General features: G+C 40.3%; 1 protein-coding gene across 1 annotated transcript in view; it reads left to right on the top strand.

The window, feature by feature from the left end:
* Positions 1-19154, top strand: part of pacrg (PARK2 co-regulated) — a 171881-nt gene that overhangs the window by 103178 nt on the left and 49549 nt on the right. The gene's annotated exons all lie outside the window — the stretch shown is intronic.

Genomic DNA, 19154 nt, shown 5'->3' on the forward strand with positions numbered 1-19154 from the left:
TCGCAGGATTGTCCAGGCTCGGGGAGCCTGACATGTGTAACACAATTATTGAGTTGTCTGAATTAGACAATAGAGTGAGATGAATAGTGTGGACATTAGCTGTGTTTTCCAAAGAAAAGGTGATCCTTCCAGCCTGAACGTGGTTTAGGTTGATTGGGCTGCTTCGTTGTTATTCCCTTTAGTGTGTGTATCTGTCAGCAATTTGTTAACCGATGAATGTGTTGCTTCTTGATGTAATTGTTATGTGCTCTTGTCTTTAAATCTGTGTCCTTGTGCGTGCCTTTGTGTGTGTCATGACTTCCTAGTAGCAAGCGGGGAGCTCTCCTGCAGCCTCTCACCACATCATTGTGTTTGACATCTCTGCAGGCAGCCAGCGACACAACGCTGGTGTGTGTGCAGGCATTTGTCCGGCCCATTTTGGATCAGCATTTGCACCCTGCGCCAGGTTGCCTGTCAGCTTTCATAAACAGCCACACCTTCACGAACTGGCCCGCCACTTGAAAGTTGAAAAAAAAAAAAAGATGCAATTTCACAAAACAAATCACAAATAGCATTTCAGTCTCCTTAACTTGTCCCAGGCAAGGACACATAGTAAACAATAGAAACAAAATAGATTTTTATTACCAGTGTCAGAATACAGTCCTAATTCCCTCTGCTTGTCAGATGTGGGCAGAAATATAAGTACACTGAAGAAAACAGAAAGGTAAAATATGTAATCTGAATTTGAAGGATGACAGTTAGATGTGGGACACCTTCATGGACTACTGAGCTGCATTTTTTCCTATTACAAAAAATGTAAAGATATAGAAATAATGAGTTCCCTACATATTATTTCAGACTTAAAATACTGATACCTTTTTGGGTCACTGTTTGGGAATTACTTAACCCTTTGAAACCTCAGCAAACGGGCATGATTTCTTCCAAAAACATGGGAAGAAGGCAGTGAGCAACGAAAGGCCCAAAGACCCAAAAAATTTGCAAGAAATTAGTAAAAAGTACATGAAAAACCTGAAAATTTGTTTGTTTGTTTTTTAAATGAAAATGAAAGGTAAAAAAAAAACATGAACAACAAAAACAAACACAAAAAAATTCAATAAAAAATCCTTTGAAATTATACAAAAATAGTAAAATAATTTTAAATGTGTAATTATGATAATTATAAATACAGCCTTTGTCTAGCTTTTTTTCCCTTCTTTTTTCCCCCTCCGAGACATTTTACTGAACTTTTAAAAAAATATTTTCTGTCCTCTACTAGTTTCTTGCAATTTGTGGAACATTTCTTACCAAGTTGCCTTTCTGAAAGAAATCCCACCAATTTGCTCTGGGTTCAAAGGTTTTAATACTTGTCAACGATGTCCAAAAGCAGCACAATAAAAAGGGATGTCCCAGGTTTCGAAGGGGTTAAGATTTTCAAGCGAGTCCTCAGCCTGGTTTTGTCAGTCACAATGCCTCCACACCTGTCATTTTTAGGGTCTGTCTCCTGTCTGTCTGCGTCTTTAGAGACCCACCCCCATTACTGCCCCTCCGCAGCACGTTTCCCTGACAGAGGAAACCTTATCTCCTCCGTTCTCACACAGGCATGCGCCACTCACAGTCTTCACCATCTCTAATGGATGTAATTGAAACCTTTGCTAACATTCTAATGCACGCTATTCCTCGAGAACCCCCTAAACACCCTCAACAACATCCCCCCACCTACTCACACAAATCTCCACATCCACTCATCAGTTTATAGCTGGCTCCCCTCTCTAATGTTTCCATCTGGCTCCGTGGTTCATATTCCTCTAGCCATCACAAAATACGAGCTTACAAAACTGTATGTATCCGGACTTTAGCACAAAATGTGATATCCGTTATTTGACCAAGAAGACTGATACTCACAAAATGATTGCTGCCGTTGAATGAGAAGAAGTAAGCCTGAGGGATTGATTGCGTTGTCCTGTCTTTTTCTTTTATATAGGCACCCATGGCCTTGGCTGAGGTGATGTTTTTCTCTTGACAAAAATTAATTTGTCCAATAAAATCGATCAATCAATCGGGTGTAGGGACTTAATGACCCTCCAAATTAATGTTTTAGAGGCACCCTTCAAACTGACTTTTAAAAGAAATCATCAGCAAGACTAGCAGAAACAGAAACTAACAAATGTATTTTCTTATTTAACAGACTGAATTACAGTCAAATATTCATTTACAACAACTTCAGGATAGAAAATCCCTGCGTCATGTACATGAAGTCAAACAGCACTGAGCAGAAGCTGCCTCAATAAGAATAAAAATAAATAAGCCCACCAAAAAGAATCAGTATCCGTTTAAGTGTCTGGTAGATTTGGTTTATCAGAGATGATAGCAAAGCAACAAACTACCTAAAATAAGCAATGTTTACAGATATGGCCGAAAATGACTACAGAAATGTAGGTTAGCCAGTTTTACATATCTCCACTATTCAAAACAATTGCAAGTTGTCTGCTCAGAGGTGATTGTTGTTGTCAGCACAATGTCATGGTAATGTGGTTGATAAAGATTTTAAAAATTGCCATAAACGTTGTTTAATCTTTTCCACTGCATAATGTCTTTAAGTGATTCTTTTCTTTATAACAAGCATTACAACAACAACAAAAATTGGGGTAATATTCTGATGTCTTGGGAGCTTAACAAGCTAGCTAGCTAGTGTTACATTGTTATTGCTTATTTGTGCATGACAGCCCCACATTTTAACATATTTCCATGTTGCTGTCCCCCTTTTAATAACATATGACACTTGATAATTAACTGACTGAGCTCCTCTTATATCAGTGCAGACTGGCAGGGCAAGAGCACGGGTTGCTCATGTTAATGTTCTTTTCTTTTTTTGACTTTTTTGACCAATTGATAGTATGAAACTTAAGCTGTGAAGGTATCGACGAGTGTCGATGATTTTCTTGCTCCCACCAGATAAATGGCTGTCATTGTGATAATACCATTATTGCCATAGTTGTTGGGACACTCGAAATGAGGGGTAGAGGCAATCACTGTAACAAATTGTAGTTTTAGTTGCCAGCATCCTACTGTTATTTTACGGTGTCACTGCTGTATGTGTATGTGCATAATGCCGTTATCATACAGCAGTCTACAAAAAAAATTCTTTTTTGTTTTAGTTTGGATGAACGATACATTTCTCCTCGAATTTTAGTGTGTTACAGTTTTTTTAAAAAATAGGATTGGGCCAAAATAAAGCCAATTAAACATCATCATTGTGTCATAAATGAGTCACAACAGTGGGCAGATCTCAATTGGCAAGGAGGGAAAAATCAAAAAATGTATTCGTCTCATTTATAGGTCATAATTTATTCATCCAATTCATAATTATTCATCCCTATTATGTTATACATTCATTAACAATTTGTAGAACCTCTGTTAGATGTAAAGGCTTAATCATACACCTAATATCCAGGTCAGCAACATGGATCAGCAGTTAGTGTTTCATAAGCAGAACTGCGAAGCAAAATAATTATAGGAAAAGAAGGGTCACGTTGACCCTACAAAATTAGTAACTGCATGTGTGGGCATATTCAGCCACAGGAGTATTACAGAGAATTATTTTTTTGTAGATTTTCTTATCCTTTTACTTTTGAAGCATAATTAGGCAGTGAAATAATAACACTTAGCTTGCTTTACTGGGCTCTTTATTCACTGAAGTGTTTCAACCCAGGACATAAGCAGAGGAGCAAAGTGTCTGTGGCATCTTGTCTCAGAGTGACAGGGTCTGATAGTATGTGTGTGGGGGTGTTTTAGCTTGTGCATATACATAGCAAAAGAAAACCAATCCACTGAACCAGATGTTGGCTCATTATGTCTGACCGCCCACTATAGGAGAAGGACAAGGGTTATAGGGAATAAAAGCTGTTTTACCAGACGGTCAGTCAGAGATCCACACAGGCATACAAATATATATATATATATATATATATATATATATATATATATATATATATATATATATATATATATATATATATATATATATATATATATATATATATATGTATATGTATATATGTATATGTATATATGTATATATGTATATGTATGTATTCCTTCAGACATTTGCTCAGTTTACCTAATTACACATTGACAATTTCACTGAAATATTTTTTTTTTGCCCTCTGAGTTTTGCTGAAATTTTAAGCGGAGTCTTCTTCAGAATGACCCTGACCATGACCACGTCCAAATTATTTTTCTGTTCAGGTTTTTATAAAATATTTAAGGGAAAATCGCCTTAAAATACAGTGCAGCACATGCAAATGTCCTCATGTTTAAACTCTCATAAAATCTTTTCCGGCTGATATTTTCAATATAATCCTCTGCAGGATGACCCTGACTATGACCATCAAAATCTGAAGTAATTTTATTATCTCACCCCAAAATAAATTGAAAAGTTGGCTACCCAAAACCCGACGGACACATGAATTCACTATTTATTAACTACGAGCAAAAAATGTTATTCTCTTCATCTTCTCTTATTCCCATTGCTTGCTTGCTTCCTGCAGATCAATGCTCTCTCACCCACACAGATCATTTTGTGGTTGAACTGATCAGTGATCAGATAAATTCTACAGTGACTCACTATGCCTTGTATGTGATGTTATGTGTAGAAATCAGTGGAGCTGTTTTTCCTTGTTGCTTTTATGAGGCAGAGAACAATGGCTACTTTCAGTGTTATGTTTGTTGCCAGTATCACAAGGACAGCAGAGACAGTGGATATTTCCACAGAATATGTACTGATATAGTTATACGATTGCAGGAGTAAAGATAATATATGCATCTTGGAGAGACAGCTGCATTTGCACTTGTTCAACATCTCAAATGACTTATCAAACCATCTTTAAAAAAGCTGAAATAAATCCATTGAGATGCATTTTTATTTAGCTTTTTTGACATCTGATTTACCCAGGGCGCATGAAGTGTCCAAGGGTAAATGGGGTCTAAGATTGTCTCAGTGTCTGCCTATGTATTAGTATTAATGTATTACTTTTCATTGTGCCCTAAAGCTCTGGTTCCCTATCACAAATAATATGAATAATGCAAATAACTTCTGTTTCTATATTTGAAATATCTTATTTGACACTATTTTCACTGGGATTTTTTGTAGTAATAGCTATTCAATGAATAACTACGGCCAGAGGCACATTGGCTGCTTTATTATCTCTATTTTTCACTGACCACCTGCTTCTAAAGTTATCTCTATTGGCCACTTAACAGTGTCTTTGAGTGTTATACTCTATAAAAGCTCAGTTTTACCAAACTGCATTTTCTGAGAAACAATGGTGGTGCCCCGAAGCAACAACCTTCAAGCCTCAGATATATGGACACATTTTTCTAAAGGAACTCAACAAGAGCCAAGCCAGCTGCGAGCTGCACAATTTGGTTTTGAAACACTGCATGACAAACATGGCAAATCTCTAAAATGTATGACAGAACACACCTTGATTTTATTCAGCTCCAAAACCAGTAACAACCAAATCAAACAGATGCAGCCTCGGAGTGTTTTTGCATGCCAGCTGCCAGCTGACGGTGTGCACAGAAATTAATGTAGTCACTTGCATTTTTATCTGAAAAGAATATGCTTCAAGCACTTAAGCGTTTCAGTGCTGCAACATTGCTAATGGTTAAAATTCATTTAATAAAGAAAAGATTAATATTTAAATAGGCTTCTGGCAGTGCCCAGTATTATAATTTAGAATGCACATTGTACATTGTTTGCATAATTAATTCATTGCAGCTTCATCTGTAAATAATATTGGATCCACACCAGTCACCCAGGCACAGACGACCACAGAACCTGTGTGTGTGTGTGTGTGTGCGCACGCGCGTGCGTGCAGGCGTGTGTGTGTAGGGCGCTCAGTCACTGCTGCGCAAACATTTAGAAAATTCCCACAGTACTGTCTTATTTACTCTCAGGATCTGTTCTGTCACACAGGCATGCCTGCAGGGGCACACACACACACACACACGCACACACACACACACACACACACACACACACACACACACACACACACACACACACACACAAATCGTCCGTGCCCTTCAAAGTCAATAGAGGGGATATAAACATCATGTCCGCCTCACACCACCATGTGGAATGTAAAATACGCCTGCTATGATCCACTTGAGATCAGATTCTATAGGTTGTTGCTTGGTGTCTCTCCAGGCCTCTCATGTTGCTAATGACCTCAAAAGGCGGTACATAACATGCCACGGTACATTAGGACAGCCGAGGACAGCAGCTGTGCGACTGAACTCTGATGAATGCCATATTATATCATGAAGGTGTTTTTTACAACATTTGTAACTAGTAGGGATGCACAGAGTTACCGGTTCAATATTGGTATGCTGATATTTGCCTTGTTGACTGCCAGTCTATCTGCAAATAAGTTGACATTCGCTGATGGCAGTGGCTAATGTTTCTCTGTCGTGTCACATCAATTTCGGGCAGGCTGAAAAGCAGGGCTTGAGACTTTGTTCTACATATAAAATGAGTCAGTAAGTACCCCACTCATACATTTTGAAGCTTTTATGTGTGTTAAAAAAGGCGGCTGCTAACAAGTAGCTAAAGTCGTTTAGTGTCATCTTGCAAAATGTAGTTTTTTTGCGTGAAACTTTGGTAATTATGATATATGTTATAGAAAAAAATGCCTATGAAGCAGTTATTATTTGAAAAATATATATTATTTTTTCATGTGAAAGGTTATATTAAAGATTGTTTCATAAATATTTATGATTGGGTTTGTGCTCATTTAAATAAAGTTTAGCGAAGGGCTTAAGTACTTTAAAAAACAGGTCAACAGATAATATTTCTTTGTTCCCCTGCCACTAAGAGGATAATAAATAACACAAAATAAAAAACTAAGCACAAACAAAAAAAAACCTGTCAGTATCGTCTATCGGCCATATTGTTATTTTAAACATCGGTCTCAGGCCAGTGTTTCAAAATCGGTGCATCTCTAGTTATTAGTTAGAAAAAAAAAGAGTCTCATTTTGTACACGTTTGTATAATACATTCAGTACTCTCTGTATAAATACCGCTGTCAATGCTAATTGTCTAACATGAAACTGTCCCTATTTTGTTCAGTTGAGTTTTCTTTGTGTCTGTTTCTAACAAAAACTGTCTCTGTATTGAAGATCACAAAAAAAAGAAAACAAAAGTCCATGACAGCATAAACCAAACCCTGTTTGCTTACGGATATTGGATGCCTTCTGTGGTGGTTTATCCCCATCCGGTCTTTCCAATTCTTTGTTGTTATTTTCCTGCTGTTGATAACGAAAGAAGGCAGAGGCCACATAATTAACCTCCAACACCAACCAAAGTTTTTACATTATCTCACTTTGTCCTTGTTTGTTTCCACTACTCCTGCTTTCTATTTTCTTTCCCTTTCTGTACTCTCTCACACATAACTGAAGCCATGCTTGGGTTTTCAGTTTTTGCCCCTATGTGCTAAAAGCCTTGGCCTCTTTGTTCTCCACTGCGTGCCACCCATAACACCGTTCTAGCATTGACCTGAGCGAGATGAATAATTCACCTGGTGGACTGTGGAGACTCTTGTAACGTCCTGACCCCCCAGCCTCCCCTACACACCTGGGACACACACTACACACTCCCGAAGGAGATGCACCCATGATTCTCCTCCTCTCACCTCAGCCCCTCTTCACCACCTCCTCCCATCAAATATTTAGTCAGTGTGGTTGGAGAGGCGCACATCCCTGGCTCCCCCATGGCTTTCACTCACCGTCTCACCTCATCTCTCTCTCATGTCCTGCTGTTCTTCTCAAGTCTCTCTTTACGCACAGAGGCAAGGGGGAGATGGAACGAAGCGATGAGCACCTGAATCATTTAGGTTTCTGCCTCCCCGAGTGGCCTTGTCAAACATGCTGAAATCTCAGCTCTGTGCTTGGAGCTGCAATGATGGCCTGCCTCTGTCTAAAATCTGTCCCAGGTAGATGCTTTGTGGATCAGAATACTTAGATACCAGACTCACCTTTTCTTTTTATTATTTGTAATGGTACCAAAACTACTCAGTGACCTGCACACAGCCTCAGGACGCAGCCACATTTTTTCCCCACTGTTTCTCTCTGAAAGAAACACCGAGGCTGAAATGTGAGACACTCTGTCTTTGAGTGTTCTGTGTGTATCAGAGTTCTGTTTGTGGTCGATATGCTTGTCACTCAGGATGATGTGTAGCGTGGTGGTGAGTGCATTGATATGTGTGGATGTTCTAGTGGGATTTGCAAATCCATGTCCACATCTTCTGATTTTCTCAATCAGCAGTGATGTGGGTGTTGAGCTGGACCGCCGCGGTGAAAAGGGAGCTGAGCTGGAAGACAAAGCTTTCGATTTACCAGCACATCTATGTTCGGACCCTCGCCTATGGCCATGAGCTTTGTGTAGTGAACGAAAAAATGAGATTGTGGCTACAAGCGGCCGAAATGAGTTTCCTTTGGAGGGTGGCTGGGCTCAGCTGCAGAGATGGGATGAGGGGCTCGGTCATCTGGAGGGAGCTCAGGGTAGAGCTGCTGCTCTTTCACATCGAAAAGGGCCAACTGAGGTGGTTCAGCATCTGATCAGGATGTCTCCTGTTACAAGTGTTCAGGCACGTGGTAGGTGGTCCCATGGCAGACCTAGAACATGCTGGAGGGATTATATACCTCATCTGGCCTGGGAGCGCCTTGGGGTCCTCCTGGAGGAGCTGGAAAGCGTTGCTGGGGTGTGGGATGTCTGGAGTACTTTGCTCAGCCTGCTTTCCCCACGACTCTATAAGCGACTGACAATGGATGGATGGTTTCTTGCTATAAAAGGATCCTACAACAACACACGATTTTCTAACAAAGCTAGAACAGCTTAGTTTTGTTTTATTTCTTCTACTTGGTTTGAAGTGGTTGTAGCTCAGTTAAAACCATGGTATCATGTATGCAGCCACATCCTGTAGTCAACACTGGTTACTTGGTGACTTAATGTTAAAGACAAGACACCAGTGGGGCGCCCACTAGCTCACCCGGTAGAGCAGGCGCCCCGTATGCAAAGGCTATGTCCTTGCCGTAGTGGCTTGACTCCACCCTCGGCCCTTTGCTGCATGTCATCCCCTCTCTCTCCCCCTTTCATGCTGAAGCTGTCCAGTCTAATAAAGGCCAAAAAAGCCCCAAAAATAATCTTAAAAAAAATCTGTCAATGTGTCTGGTCAAGAAATAGTTTGGCACATGAACACCCTTGCAACTACAATGCCCCGTTTTACACTTTTTCTCCTACATCATACACACTGGATCTTTAAAGGTGCAAGACAGCACCAGCCAAGCTATTTCCCTTTTTCTAGTTTGTGTACTGAGTAAAGCTGATCATCGGCCTGCAGCAGCCTCATATTTAGCATACAAACATGAGAGTGGTGTCATTCTTCCCACCTAATTCTCAGCAAGAAAGCAAATAAGTGCAAAATGTCAAACTATGCTTTTACATGAGGATGTTGTTTGTCTTGAGCTCAACATTGATTGTTGGTTTAATGGTTTAAATGTAATGTTTTGATAAAAAGATTTTCAATTACTCTGATATACACTGTACATGTCCATGGTGGCGTGCACAGGTACAAAAGCTCAAAATTTAAGCTCGTGTTCAGAGCATGTGCATTGGTCCCTCGGGGGTCACAGTCTCTCCTGTGTGTTTGTCATCACAGCTTTTGTTCCCCACAGCCCTGCTATTCTGGGCAGAGAAAGGTCATCTCCCCCTCAGAAACCGGCACCTTAAGGATGCTTAGATCATAACACACTGTCTCTGGTTTCTGTATCATGAGGCGCACAGCTGTCTGTTGTTAATTTTAACTAGTAATGTTTGTTTTTGTACTGGTGTTTTAAGTTGATGTCAGATTTCTGGATCGATTTATGATCAGCTCCAGTAAATGTCAGTCTCCAGCTCAGGAATGGTTCTTATGTAAATGTTTATAACATAACATATGGAGGTTTGTGTTGTTTTGATTTGGCTGGCAGAATAATCATACTGGATGGTAATGTTTGTTGTGTTTTCATCTAGGGTGCGTGTGTATGTGTGTTTGGTTAGTGTAATATAAGTTAAAACTTCTGTGCGTGTTGTGTTCTGAGGTATGTGACAGTTGAAGATCCTTGCTCACTTTTCTATTTCTGTCTCTCAGTTCCCCCCTCACATATGAAGGCAAGCTGGTGGGTGGTTCTTGGAAAACTGACTCGTACAGCATAACACCTCTGCCCCAGCCTGCACATATGACCCCATATCCTTGCATAAGGCCACGCCCTTACTGGAAAATACTGAAACGACAGCTCCTGTCACCTGACTCCATATGTGTGGAGAGACGGAACTAACAGCTGCTTCAGAGCTACAAGGATACACACCTCAGTTATAGGTTGCTGAAGGTTATGCGAGTCCACGCAATTTGGAGTTCAGTTCTCTTGACTCCAAGAAAGACGTTTTCAACTTGAGAATTGTAGTTTAGCTGCTGATAAATGCAAGTCGCAGAACATTGATTGGAGCATTTAAGAGTGTGTGTGTCACCTTTACTTGAGAGTCTCCTGATATTTTCAACCCAGCACCCCATCAAAAAGCTGATTCGCATATTGATTAAGCCGAAGAGACTTCAAAAGTCCTCACCAACAGGACATCTCAGACTAGTTGTCGTGGTATAAATGAGTAATGTTGTTGCAACAGCTATAAATGATGGGGATTGAGCTGCCTGCTAGCAAACAACGCTGTGTTCGTTCCATGTTTGTGAGTTTGTATTTTTCCTGTGTGTGTAAACAGAGATTTCGTTTCCCATATGTGTGTGTTTGTGTGTGTGTGTTTGTGTGTGTGTGTGTTTGTGCATGTGTGTTTATACTACCCAGAGCAGCAGTCACCGCAGGGTGGGCTTTTATTAAAGAGTTGTAATGAGTGAGAGCCATCATGAGCCAGCTCGCCTATTGATTACCTATAAAGAGCACTCAGTGGAGACGTGCTGTGATCCATAGATAATGCTTTGCACAGGGAGGCTCAACTTAGCCCGGCTCCAAACCTCTGAATCGCCGCCCACGTCTCAAATTTTGTTGAGCGATTCAAATAGATCTGGTGTCGCTCTGGCGAATGGCTGTTTTCTAGTTTGGAGCCTTTGATGCAGGACTAAACTGTGAAGTGGTGACAGTTGGGCATGGTAATCTTGGTCATTGCTCATCTAAAGGTCCAGCGTGGAGGATTTTGTAGCATCTAGTGATGAGACTGCAGAACTGAAACTTCTGTCGTGTGTCAAGCATGTAGGAGGTCTACGGTGGCTGACGTGGAAACACAAATGGCCCGATCTAGAGCCAATGTTTGGTTCATCCATTCTACTGTAGAGACAACATGGTAGACTCAGTGGATTGGGACCTGCTCCATATTTAGATATGTACGGCTTGTTTTAAGGTCACTAAAACAAGACAATTCATAGTTTTAAGTGAAAATACAATATTAAGGAAACGTATTTCTGACAATGGATGCCCCAAAATCCTACACACTGTACTTTAAGCAATAGAATAGAGAATACCATTCCAGGGTTTTCCACACATTTATTCATTTGTAGCAGCCTGCCACGATTAAAACATCTGTTGCCACATGTATATATTTTCTATATTTTAATCTAGACTGTCATTAGAAGGATTTTTGGACCAAAAAAACTGTTTGGTTAGTAGCTGCACCACACCACCAGCGCATAGTGTACTGTGGGCACAGACGGAGCAGCAGAAAGCTAGACGCAGTGAAAGTGAATTTTAGCTGGGATTATGCTAGGTCTAAAAGTTTTCATTCACTCACTGCAGCAGCTGCCCCTCTCATCCATCTGATCCGATCACAGCTGATTAGACTGACTGATTAATTATCCACACTGCAGCTCAAGCTCAAGAAACTACTGCTAAGGGAGGCAAAGGTCTCATGAAAGGTTCTGCATCCGCTGCGTTCGCACACCCAAAAATCATCCAGATTTAGATAACAGACACAGAATGATGCAAAGGACACACATACCACCACACATAGATTGTAACTCATTGGGAAACCCTGCATTCTCTGTAAATGTGCTAAAACTACACTAACCGTGCACTTTAAAATGCATCCTCAGTGCTGACTGAAAATGATGTCAAAACAGCCAGACGTGTCTGTCAGCAGCGTCTGTTTGGGGAAAATCAAATCCTCCCACAGAAAACGGCTAACAAGAAAGCAATCAGACAGAATAATTGAGTGGTGACGAAATACTCTTTCAATCTGTATGTCAGTCTGGGCTCAGCTACCACACCAATAAGACCTCAGTAATACAGCACCAAAGGTGTCTGCACACTTCTGCATAGCAGTAACATCCACACACACAGGTCCAAGAACAACACACAGAGTATATATATCTTTTGTGTCAGTGAAAAGGTTACCTGGTGTCTGAATGCTGCTGTACTAATGTTTTCTGAGGCCACCCTCTAACCAACAGCTGATTACTTTGTTAGCCTGTGGCATTGAACTGCTCTCTTTGTACGATTGCTGCAAGCTTTGCCTCTCTACACAGTGTTTAGTGGTTCTGTATTTGTGTAAAGGTAATTGGAGATGTAACCAAGCAAAGGAGGACAGCATCAGTCTGGGGACGCGTATAAAGAAAGCCACCTACTTGAATTTCTGCACAATAATAAAGCCATGGCAAAAGTTCAGACCATCTTAGACAATACAGCTCATTCATTCCACATCATACAGGCTAAACAGAAAGGCCATTTTCGTAATGAAGCCTTACATTTACTTCAAAAAACATAGAAGAAAAAATGTTCCTTTGTTAATAGATGTCTGCCAGACCAGACTGCTTGATGTAGTTTTCCTAGTGTGTACTGTTTTTTGTGTCTGTGTTTTAATTGCCTTATTTTATTTCTAATGATTTCTGTTTAAAGGCTTATAATGTTAACCCTGTCAAGCATGAATCATGAAATAATAGCCAGAAAATTCTAATGTTGGGCCTTTTTGACGAAAATGGAAAAAAAAAAAAAATTGAAAAATAATTTGCATATATGGAAATCATTTTGTGTCATAATTGAAATGTCAGGCTTTTATGTTAATTAATAGATTACAAAAAATGTCTGTTTTTTAAAGAGGTGGATTAAATCAAGTCAGATTTTCAATGCATGATTTTTGCTTTTAATTAAGTAGTATTGTAGTGTTGTATTAGTCCTTTACTTCAGTAAAGGATCTGAATACTTCCTCCACTGCTGATAAAGTTGCATTCCTGTTCGCTAGAATGTGGACCGTATTTACTTTCCACCATTTTATTTGAAAGTCTGAATTCCTAGTGTAAAAACCATGCTCACATTATTGTACACTTAAAAAAACTCACTATAGATAAACTACTGAATATTCATTCTGCTGTATGTAGTGAATGAGGAAACAAGAGAGACATTATCTTTGAATAATGGCTTTGTCAGTTGAAATTACAACACAGTCTTTCTTCTTGTTGGTATTATTGAAACCATGCCCCATAGCTGATTTGCTAACCGACTGTATTGACTATTGTTGGTTGTTCTCCAAACTAATCTTGTAGGAAAAACTGATTTTACAAGATTAAGGCTGACTTGTGCAAGGCTACATGTAAAGTAGAGAAGGCCTACGTGTGAGTATCAGGGCTTGTTTGGCCACACATCACAAGGGTTTTGCCCCATTGAACCAGACCTTAGAAAGCTTGAAGCTAATGGTCTATAAAAGTGATGGAGGTGAAATGCGTGCTCTGATCAGAATATGAACTAGGGCTGCCCCCTAAAAGGTGAAGATCTAAATCATCAGTGTAAGACCATGGACTGTGTGAAATAATGGACGTAGCTACCATGATGTCACCAAATGGTTTTTGGACCTGTTTTGAACACCCGAGTTCAACATTTTGACCATCTTGGTCTTTTTGGATGAAAAGATGGAGCTGTGGAGGAGCGAGGGGTGGATTGGACTCAAAAGACTTTAGCCATGTCACAGACTGCCTGTCACTCAAGCAGTCCTGTCCCTGACCGTACAAAACTTTAAGCCTTATTCAGTTTCAACGATTGAGTTAAATAACCTTCCCCCAGCATGACTGTTTCTGCTCTAAAGTTGGGCATTTGAACTTTGGGGTCTGTGGGGATTGACTCGCTTCTAGGGCCAGCCTCAAGTGGCGATTTAAGGAACTCGCACTTGGTATTTCCGCATTCTAGAGGTTGATGCTTTGCGTAGCTCTTCAGTTGACTGAGATAAATCAAGCTGTGCAGTCATTCTTTTTTTTGTCAGTCAGTGTGCAGTGTACATGGGGGGATGTTTGGGTCCCCAGATTTGGCCGCTGATACAGGCAGCTGTGGACCAGACCCAGGATGACTCTGGACGGTCGGCCTTCATGATGATGTTATATTCAGCCTTCTGAATTTGCAGCTCACAGCAATTTAATATGATACGGTCTCTGTCTTAATATCGTAGTTAGCACACATTAGCTCGCAGGGCTAACTTGGCTTGTTTACTATATTTCAGGAATGTGGCTGTCACCTTGAACATCCTGCTGAAATCTCTCAAATCTAAATGGAAAAAATGGGAACTGATACTTAATATTCATATCAAACAGCCAAATCCAATTCAACTGACATAATTCTGAATCGGGTGCCACCCTAATATATAGTGTAAGTGTTTGTGTTGTCTTATTAGTTGCCAAAAAATATTTGCCACTTAAACAAGGATACAGGAGATGAAGGAACAGGGAATCGCATCTCCCTGATATACAACGTGGCTAAAATTAATTTTGAACACTGCATGACCTCTTAAAAAGTGAATTCCTGAACAGATTCTAAAACAGATTCTCTAATGTCACGCTGATTTACAATGGCATTGAATCTACTCTGCTTGCCAGCACTGTAGATCACGCTGGGGATGAAAAAGCACTGCAGCAGCACTGGGAACAGACAGAAAACATACACTATGTCTAAGTACAGCCAGATACACAGCTCCCCCTGAGGTTGGAGAGCCGGCTGGTGAGATTGAGGAGTCACCCCATCGCTAGTGATCCATGCAGGTCGACGCACAACGCCCCCTTGACAAAATACACAAGTGCGCAGTATCGTTAAAACACACACACGCACACACGTGTCTCAGACAGTTCATTTCAATGCAAATAAGTGTTCACCCCTCTTCTGGGAGGAGAGCTTGGCAGACTGCATTTTCTCTTCTCTATCATATGGAGGATCTAGATTGTATAGTGAGCTCTCGGGCAGAACCAAGCAACCATGAGTACATAGAGCGCACTGCTTGCTTGAACTGATTTATTGAGTTTTATGTTAAGCAGTTGCTATCCTGGCTTGTTGCATTTGCACTTTGTTCATGCAGGAAAATGCAGTCATGCTCATAGTGAATGATGTATATTTACGTTGTCTTAAATGTACTGTGCGGTTTAATTGTTTAGCATTACAGACTTGCAGTATGGTTATACTGATGTATGGTCCACTCTGTACTGTACGCCCGCAGCATTAAAGATGAGGCAAGATTCTTCCACCTTCCCGGCAGGCCTTTGTCCTCAAAAGAATGGAGGCTCCTCACTTCATCGGATAGATTACAGCCAATTAAATCTGTCCATTATCACCCATTAATTACCGCCACCACTTCTGCTAGAAATAGGCCTGACCAAGCAACGGCCGTGGACGTGAAATTGACCCAAATACATCAAGATGAGTTTCCATTTTTTACCTCATTTTCCCAGCCCTCATCAACAGAGGCCTATCATTGAACCAAGTCATCCTTCACATTGATTCCCAGTGAGATGTGTATTGCTGGGTTAGCATGTATGCACACAGCATGTTTGTGCATGTGCAAGAAGACACATATAGCAGCACATGGATGCATGCACGTGTTCGAGTGAATTTGGGTGTGCATGTGCATTCATATGTGCACGTACTGTACCTTTGTGAGCTCGTGTTTTTTGTGTCCCACTGCACGTGCATGTGATGTGTGTATGTGCAGGGTTATTTGAGGTCAGAGCTGATGGAGTGGGCTCCCTGAGAGGCAGGCAGCAGCCCTGAAGGATTGACACCGTGTGACACCTCTCTCCGTCAGCCTGATTAGTCACCTCTTTGATGTAGCAGCCTTTATTAAGGCTCTTATGTGGAAGACTTCCTGAATAGGGCTGATTGAGACAAATACAAAATCTGAAATCATATGAACAACATAATACTGAAAACCCCTTTTTCCGTCAGCGGGTCAAATTGCAATACTTTCCTCCGAATACTTTGCCTTTTGTGGTGCAGAGTTGAATGTGTGTGAGTTTCGGAAGTGTTGCATGCTCGGTACTTGTGGAATTAGAGGAATTTCAGGGAATGCTAGTAAGATCAGATTTCCTCCCTTTCTACTCTCTTTCTTTCTCTCTAGTACTTTCTCGTTCTTCACAAGCTCAGGGGAGTCGACAGCTGGCCCCTAACCCAGAAATCAGGCATTAGAGGAACAGCCTGACAATTAGTCTGCTATTGCCTCACTGGGACGGGATCAGAGTAACAAGACAGACAAAGAGCAAAAGCAGAGAAAGAGAGAAAGGTTTAAGATGTATTCCTGCCTTGGGAACATGTGGAGAAGCATATTTAGGGTTTCACATTTTTTTACTTAGAGGTGTGTTTTTGTAAACTTTGAAGTGCCTGGTTTCAGACAAATTCATTTTCACTCCCTGGCAGAATATGTGATGCTGGAAGCTTGGTAACTATAGTTATTGCAAGCTGGACAGAAAGTTAACACTGTTAAATTCAAGGGAACTTTTTGCAACTTACACTCCTGTCTCATTGCTTTTAAATTGTATGGTGTATAAGAGTGGTTGTGTAGAACTGAATAGTGTGACACAGCTAATATAGTATTTTCCTTCATTTGGACTGTTGGCTTTCCATTCCTTCAAAGGTCAGTAGTGTCAAAATGACTTGCAAATAGTCAGTGGTGCATGTTTATATGTAAAAGTTCACCTAAGTTGAACCACTTTCGAAAGCTCTGCATGAATACACTTCAACTCTACCAGTGAATGTAATTATTAAAGTAAAACTGTTTTTGTTGATGTATTTATTATCATTAATGCCGATGTGACCAAAGCCTAATTAGGATTGGACAGACCTCAAGAAATTCTGAGGTAATTTTTAAGACATTTACTCTAAAAAGAAAATCTTGCAGACTTCTCTTTAGGTCTGGGTATTGGTAGTTAATACAAAAGAAGAATTTGCACATCTGTTTAAAAACAGGTGTATAGGAAAGGGATGATAACACAATTTGCAGACAAACTCCTGCACACTGTCTTAACTGAAAAAGAAATACATTTATTGCGATGTTTCAGTAACTAGACTATTTGTAAGGTTTTGGTCGCAGCCAATCATTGCAAGCATTATTTGATTTAATGGGACATATGATTGGCCCATTACTGCAGAAACTACAACCCACACAGTCGAAGTGATGAAGTCAAGCACCGTGTATTTGGCGGAGTTTGCAGTTCAGTATGCCAAGATGCCACCAGAACGTTCAAAACTACAGTTATACTGTACGTCACTCCGTTAACATGATGGGTATCGAATGAAATAGGAACAAAGCAATCAAATGAAGTACTCATTGGTATCAGTTTTACCTTAAGAGACTTTTATTGGTTCTGGTATCAAAGGTTTTTAAATGATAACCAGCCTTAATGCTCGTCTGTTTAGGCAACATAGGAGCAGTTTATGTGTAAATTTCACCATTTATTGTGTATTTGTTTTTTTCCCATTACCATTTAGTATTGCCTTCATTTGGGTTTAAGGATGGCAGTATTGGTTGGGCTATTGGCCGGTTTGTTGGTTTGTCACTCCACCTACAATTGGCAACTTAAGATAAGGTATTTTCCTCTCCTGGGGAAGCCAAAATGGCTTGACTCAGCTCCGGCCTAAATTTGGCATAGCCGGTTGTTACACCACAGCGCAAGGCAGACTCATGATGAATGATGTGACAAAATCAGCACAAGTACACAGGGTGTACAACACTCACCTAAAGCTAGCCAGAGCGCTTCCAACTGCTTCTGATTATTAGCCAAAATCATATGTCCACATTTAATGCTCAGCTGTAGACCTGTGCTCACACTGAGCTACAGTTTGACAAATTAGGTTTAATTTAAATTTGGTTCATTCTCCTGTTTCATTCCTAGTGACAGCTTATCCTCTGTTGCCACCGCAAATCCACAATGAGGTCCAAACAATAACGTAGATATGCACAGTAATTTGTATTTACACATATGAAGGGTGGGCTCTGCCATGTGTGAAATTATTGTAGCTGGGTTCAGTTTTATTTATAAGGGAAATTTATTTATAATAATTTGTATTTATCAGTATTCCTATATTTAAGTATACTTTGAACTGTTAAGTAGCCGATACCATAACAATTTCAAATTTAAATGTGCCTTTGCAATAAACAAGACAAGCTTTAGTGTCATTAACCATTTTGTGCTTCGTTAACTTTTTTATAGCATCGCGTCAGGCATCGTTTCCCCACCGGTATCTTTATAAAAGTATCGTTTTAGCACTGGTATTGAAAAAAACCCAAACAATACCCAACCCTACATGTATGGGAGATTGCTATTGCCAGCGACAACTTGTCAGTAATTGTTCTGCATATGGTAATAAAAAAAACTTTAACTTTAAAAGGTGTGAGCACATACATATTTAACAATACAGGCACATGTTCCTTCTTCACACCCTGAAAAAGATAGACCTCACTCTGAAAAATGCTAATTTGACACATGCAATGTTAAAAAGACAGTAAAGGGAAAGATGAGGCAAGTGATGAAGTGAAAAATAGGAAAAAGTTTTAACCTGCTGCTGAGGACGATTAAGAGTGTCAGTGGAAAAAGTAACTTTAGTGAGTGTGTGTGTGTGTGTGTGTGTGTGTGTGTGTGTGTGTGTGTGTGTGTGTACATGCAAGTGTCTGAGAAATCAGACTTCCTAGCAGCTCTGTTAGTTCCACGGTTGTAGAAAACATTTTACAAGATCAAAGCATTTAACACTCCCGAGGCCTGGGCACCAGCCAGCTTCCTCCCTACCCATTTCTTCACAGGCACACACACACACACACACACGCAGCCATACAAGTACACATACTAGTTCAGCCACTACCTTGCACATCTCTGAGGATTTTACAACACTAGAGT

The sequence above is a fragment of the Plectropomus leopardus genome, chromosome 14 (assembly GCF_026936395.1).
Source record: "Plectropomus leopardus strain MGB_pleo_1.0 chromosome 14, ASM2693639v1, whole genome shotgun sequence".
Taxonomy (NCBI): domain Eukaryota; kingdom Metazoa; phylum Chordata; class Actinopteri; order Perciformes; family Serranidae; genus Plectropomus; species Plectropomus leopardus.